Consider the following 5503-nt stretch of genomic DNA (forward strand, 5'->3'; position numbering starts at 1 on the left):
CGGACGCGAGGTGGGCCGAGTGGCCCCTAAGTTCAACCGCGTGGAGGCTCCGGAGGAGACAGGCCGGCGTCCGTGAAAGTCAGGCCGAAGAGGACGGCCTTCCCCCGGACGCGAGGTGGGCCGAGTGGCCCCTAAGTTCAACCGCGTGGAGGCTCCGGAGGAGACAGGCCGGCGTCCGTGAAAGTCAGGCCGAAGAGGATGGCCTCCCCCCGGACGCGAGGTGGGCCGAATTGCACTAAGTGCGACCAGGGGTGGGCCACTTAGGCGACCAGGGGTGGGCCACTTAGGCGACCAGGGGTGGGCCACTTAGGCGACCAGGGGTGGGCCACTTAGGCGACCAGGGGTGGGCCACTTAGGCGACCAGGGGTGGGCCACTTAGGCGACCAGGGGTGGGCCACTTAGGCGACCAGGGGTGGGCCACTTAGGCGACCAGGGGTGGGCCACTTAGGTGACCAGGGGCGGCAGGTTTAGGCGACCAGGGGTGGGCCACTTAGGCGACCAGGGGTGGCAGGTTTAGGCGACCAGGGGTGGGACGTTTAGGCGACCAGGGGTGGGACGTTTAGGTGACCAGGGGTAAGGGGTTTAGGCGACCAGGGGTGGGACGTTTAGGTGACCAGGGGTGGGCCACTTAGGCGACCAGGGGTAAGGGGTTTAGGTGACCAGGGGTAAGGGGTTTAGGCGACCAGGGGTGAGACGTTTAGGCGACCAGGGGTAAGGGGTTTAGGTGACCAGGGGTAAGGGGGTTAGGCGACCTGGGGCTGGAGAGGAGCACCTTCCCCGGGCACAGGCAGGGAGCGAGCGCCCCCCAGCTCCATCGCTCCGGGGGTAATAGGCCGGCGTCTGCCACACTTAGCCCGGAAATGAGCACCTTCCCCGGGCACAGGCAGGGAGCGAGCGCCCCCCAGCTCCATCGCTCCGGGGGTAATAGGCCGGCGTCTGCCACACTTAGCCCGGAAATGAGCACCTTCCCCGGGCACGGGCGGGGAGCGAGCGCCCCCAGCTCCATCGCTCCGGGGGTAATAGGCCGGCGTCTGTCACACTTAGCCCGAATATGAGCACCTTCCCCGGGCACGGGAGGTGCCAAGCGGCCCCTAAGTCTACCCTCATGGAAGCTCCGGAGGAGGAGTGCGGGCGTGTGTCACACTTGGCCCGAATAGGAGCACCTTCCCCGGGCACAGGCGGTGCCAAGCGGCCCCTAAGTTTGCCCTTATGGAAGCTCCGGTGGAGGAGTGCATGCTGCATGACAGTGAAGCCGAATATGAGCACCTTCCCCGGGCACAGGCGGTGCCAAGCGGCCCCTAAGTTTGCCCAAATGGAAGCTCCGGAGGAGGAGTGCATGCTGCCTGACAGTGAAGCCGAATATGAGCACCTTCCCCGGGCACAGACGGTGCCAAGCGGCCCCTAAGTTTGCCCAAATGGAAGCTCCGGAGGAGGAGTGCATGCTGCATGACAGTGAAGCCGAATAGGAGCACCTTCCCCGGGCACAGACGGTGCCAAGCGGCCCCTAAGTTTGCCCTAATGGAAGCTCCGGAGGAGGAGTGCATGCTGCCTGACAGTGAAGCCGACTATGAGCACCTTCTCCGGGCACAGGCGGTGCCAAGCGGCCCCTAAGTTTACCCTCATGGAAGCTCCGGAGGAGGAGTGCGGGCGTGTGTCACACTTGGCCCGAATAGGAGCACCTTCCCCGGGCACAGACGGTGCCAAGCGGCCCCTAAGTTTGCCCAAATGGAAGCTCCGGAGGAGGAGTGCATGCTGCCTGACAGTGAAGCCGAATATGAGCACCTTCCCCGGGCACAGGCGGTGCCAAGCGGCCCCTAAGTTTGCCCAAATGGAAGCTCCGGAGGAGGAGTGCGGGCGTGTGTCACACTTGGCCCGAATAGGAGCACCTTCCCCGGGCACAGGCGGTGCCAAGCGGCCCCTAAGTTTGCCCAAATGGAAGCTCCGGAGGAGGAGTGCATGCTGCCTGACAGTGAAGCCGAATATGAGCACCTTCCCCGGGCACAGGCGGTGCCAAGTGGCCCCTAAGTCGGTAAAGGTTGAAATAAGTAAATAAATACAAAAAGGACGAGGGGGGGAAAAAAGGCAAAAACGTAGAAAATCCCCCCATTCATTTCAATGGGCTCGGCCGATTTGGGCTTGCGGGACCGCCGAGGGCACGCCGGAGGGCGGTTGAGTCGGTAAAAGTTGAAATAAATGAATAAATACAAAAAGGACGAGGGGGGGGAAAAAAAAGGCAAAAACGTATAAAATTCCCCCATTCATTTCAATGGGCTCGGCCGAATTGGGCTTGCGGGACCGCCGAGGGCACGCCGGAGGGCGGTTGAGTCGGTAAAAGTTGAAATAAATGAATAAATACAAAAAGAACGAGGGGGGGAAAAAAAAGGCAAAAACGTATAAAATTCCCCCATTCATTTCAATGGGCTCGGCCGAATTGGGCTTGCGGGACCGCCGAGGGCACGCCGGAGGGCGGTTGAGTCGGTAAAAGTTGAAATAAATGAATAAATACAAAAAGGACGAGGGGGGGGGAAAAAAAAGGCAAAAACGTATAAAATTCCCCCATTCATTTCAATGGGCTCGGCCGAATTGGGCTTGCGGGACCGCCGAGGGCACGCCGGAGGGCGGTTGAGTCGGTAAAAGTTGAAATAAATGAATAAATACAAAAAGAACGAGGGGGGGAAAAAAAAGGCAAAAACGTATAAAATTCCCCCATTCATTTCAATGGGCTCGGCCGAATTGGGCTTGCGGGACCGCCGAGGGCACGCCGGAGGGCGGTTGAGTCGGTAAAAGTTGAAATAAATGAATAAATACAAAAAGAACGAGGGGGGGGGGAAAAAAGGCAAAAACGTATAAAATTCCCCCATTCATTTCAATGGGCTCGGCCGAATTGGGCTTGCGGGACCGCCGAGGGCACGCCGGAGGGCGGTTGAGTCGGTAAAAGTTGAAATAAATGAATAAATACAAAAAGAACGAGGGGGGGAAAAAAAGGCAAAAACGTATAAAATTCCCCCATTCATTTCAATGGGCTCGGCTAAAATGGGCCTGCAGTACTGCCGAGAGGCCGCCGGAGGACGCCCTAGTAGGCAAACGTTGATCCCCACACACGAGGGGTCAGTTAGGCGACCAGGGGTAGCGTTTAGGTGACCAGGGGTAGCGTTTAGGCGACCAGGGGTAGCGTTTAGGTGACCAGGGGTAGCGTTTAGGCGACCAGGGGTAGCGTTTAGGCGACCAGGGGTAGCGTTTAGGCGACCAGGGGTAGCGTTTAGGCGACCAGGGGTAGCTTTTAGGCGACCAGGGGTAGCTTTTAGGCGACCAGGGGTAGCGTTTAGGCGACCAGGGGCGTTGCAGTTCCGCCGAATTGCATTAGGGGCGCTGCAGTAGGCAAACGTTCTTCCCCCCTAGTCAGAGGGTCATTTGCCTACTTCCCAGGTTTACCCGGGTTTTCCAAAACACCTGGGGCACATTTTCAGGGATCACGTTTTTAGAAACAAAAATATTCATAATTTCTTCTAAGTCCCCTTTCCAGCGGGGAACTTTGAAACATTGTATCCGACCACTGAAGGCTGTTGGCGGGCACGGCGCGGCAAACAGCCCGCACTCAGGCATGGAGCTCCGGGGAAAGTTGCCTAATTTCTTCTAAGTCCCCTTTCCAGCGGGGAACTTTGAAACATTGTATCCGACCGTGGAAGGCTGTTGGCGGGCACGGCGCGGCTCATAGCCGGCCCTCAGGCACGGAGCTCCGGGTGAATTTTCACAAATTTCTTCTAAGTCCCCTTTCCAGCGGGGAACTTTGAAACATTGTATCCGACCGTGGAAGGCTGTTGGCGGGCACGGCGCGGCTCATAGCCGGCCCTCAGGCACGGAGCTCCGGGTGAATTTTCACAAATTTCTTCTAAGTCCCCTTTCCAGCGGGGAACTTTGAAACATTGTATCCGACCGTGGAAGGCTGTTGGCGGGCACGGCGCGGCTCATAGCCGGCCCTCAGGCACGGAGCTCCGGGTGAATTTCCACAAATTTCTTCTAAGTCCCCTTTCCAGCGGGGAACTTTGAAACATTGTATCCGACCGTGGAAGGCTGTTGGCGGGCACGGCGCGGCTCATAGCCGGCCCTCGGGCACGGAGCTCCGGGTGAATTTTCACAAATTTCTTCTAAGTCCCCTTTCCAGCGGGGAACTTTGAAACATTGTATCCGACCGTGGAAGGCTGTTGGCGGGCACGGCGCGGCTCATAGCCGGCCCTCGGGCACGGAGCTCCGGGTGAATTTTTACAAATTTCTTCTAAGTCCCCTTTCCAGCGGGGAACTTTGAAACATTGTATCCGACCGTGGAAGGCTGTTGGCGGGCACGGCGCGGCTCATAGCCGGCCCTCAGGCACGGAGCTCCGGGTGAATTTTCACAAATTTCTTCTAAGTCCCCTTTCCAGCGGGGAACTTTGAAACATTGTATCCGACCGTGGAAGGCTGTTGGCGGGCACGGCGCGGCTCATAGCCGGCCCTCGGGCACGGAGCTCCGGGTGAATTTTTACAAATTTCTTCTAAGTCCCCTTTCCAGCGGGGAACTTTGAAACATTGTATCCGACCGTGGAAGGCTGTTGGCGGGCACGGCGCGGCTCATAGCCGGCCCTCAGGCACGGAGCTCCGGGTGAATTTTCACAAATTTCCTCTAAGTCCCCTTTCCAGCGGGGAACTTTGAAACATTGTATCCGACCGTGGAAGGCTGTTGGCGGGCACGGCGCGGCTCATAGCCGGCCCTCAGGCACGGAGCTCCGGGTGAATTTTCACAAATTTCTTCTAAGTCCCCTTTCCAGCGGGGAACTTTGAAACATTGTATCCGACCGTGGAAGGCTGTTGGCGGGCACGGCGCGGCTCATAGCCGGCCCTCGGGCACGGAGCTCCGGGTGAATTTTCACAAATTTCTTCTAAGTCCCCTTTCCAGCGGGGAACTTTGAAACATTGTATCCGACCGTGGAAGGCTGTTGGCGGGCACGGCGCGGCTCATAGCCGGCCCTCAGGCACGGAGCTCCGGGTGAATTTTCACAAATTTCTTCTAAGTCCCCTTTCCAGCGGGGAACTTTGAAACATTGTATCCGACCGTGGAAGGCTGTTGGCGGGCACGGCGCGGCTCATAGCCGGCCCTCGGGCACGGAGCTCCGGGTGAATTTTCACAAATTTCTTCTAAGTCCCCTTTCCAGCGGGGAACTTTGAAACATTGTATCCGACCGTGGAAGGCTGTTGGCGGGCACGGCGCGGCTCATAGCCGGCCCTCAGGCACGGAGCTCCGGGTGAATTTTCACAAATTTCTTCTAAGTCCCCTTTCCAGCGGGGAACTTTGAAACATTGTATCCGACCGTGGAAGGCTGTTGGCGGGCACGGCGCGGCTCATAGCCGGCCCTCGGGCACGGAGCTCCGGGTGAATTTTCACAAATTTCTTCTAAGTCCCCTTTCCAGCGGGGAACTTTGAAACATTGTATCCGACCGTGGAAGGCTGTTGGCGGGCACGGCGCGGCTC

This window comes from Idiotropiscis lumnitzeri, unplaced genomic scaffold (assembly GCF_059441095.1).
Source record: "Idiotropiscis lumnitzeri isolate Australia: NSW breed Sydney's pygmy pipehorse unplaced genomic scaffold, RoL_Ilum_1.0 HiC_scaffold_184, whole genome shotgun sequence".
In the NCBI taxonomy this organism is placed as follows: domain Eukaryota; kingdom Metazoa; phylum Chordata; class Actinopteri; order Syngnathiformes; family Syngnathidae; genus Idiotropiscis; species Idiotropiscis lumnitzeri.